Source organism: Condylura cristata, unplaced genomic scaffold (genome assembly GCF_000260355.1).
Source record: "Condylura cristata isolate star-nosed mole 26May11 unplaced genomic scaffold, ConCri1.0 scaffold00003, whole genome shotgun sequence".
Lineage (NCBI taxonomy): Eukaryota > Metazoa > Chordata > Mammalia > Eulipotyphla > Talpidae > Condylura > Condylura cristata.
Window position 1 is genome coordinate 78115724 of NW_004567104.1, and position 553 is coordinate 78116276.

The following is a 553-nucleotide window of genomic DNA, read 5'->3' on the forward strand; positions in this document are numbered from 1 at the left end:
TGCCGGCAGCGGAGCCCAGAGCCGAGCGCCGGGGCCGGAGGTCTCAAGCAGCCGCCACGGCGGGAGCCGGGCGCCCGTCGGCTTTGTTCTGCCTCTGGGAGACGTGGGGCGAAGCTTCGGTGCTTTGCAGCAGCTGGTGGCCGGCCTCGCCCGACATGGCCGCCGTCCCCTCAGCCCGCTTCCCTGCCTCCTGCGGCCGGGCCTGGCCAGAACGCCCCCACATTTGGCGGGTTCGGGGCCCCCACGCTTGGGCGGCTCGCCTCGGGGCAGTTCCCAGCCACTGGGCCCCAGGTCAGTGGGGAGGTGGCTCCCCGGGGCCTACAGGCCTCGGCCGGGCCAAATGTCTGCGCCAGCTGTGCCAGAGGTGTGTGCCCAGCACAGTGGGGTGTCGGGACAGTCCCCACGGGCCTCCGCGGCCCCTCGTGGGGCAGCCTCATCCTCGGCAGGTAGTGCCACCACAGCGAACTCGGCAACATCCAGCCCTGCCCAACCCTGCCCTGCCCTGCCCTGCCCAGTCCTGCCCAGCCCTGCCCAGACCAGCCCTGCCCAGCGC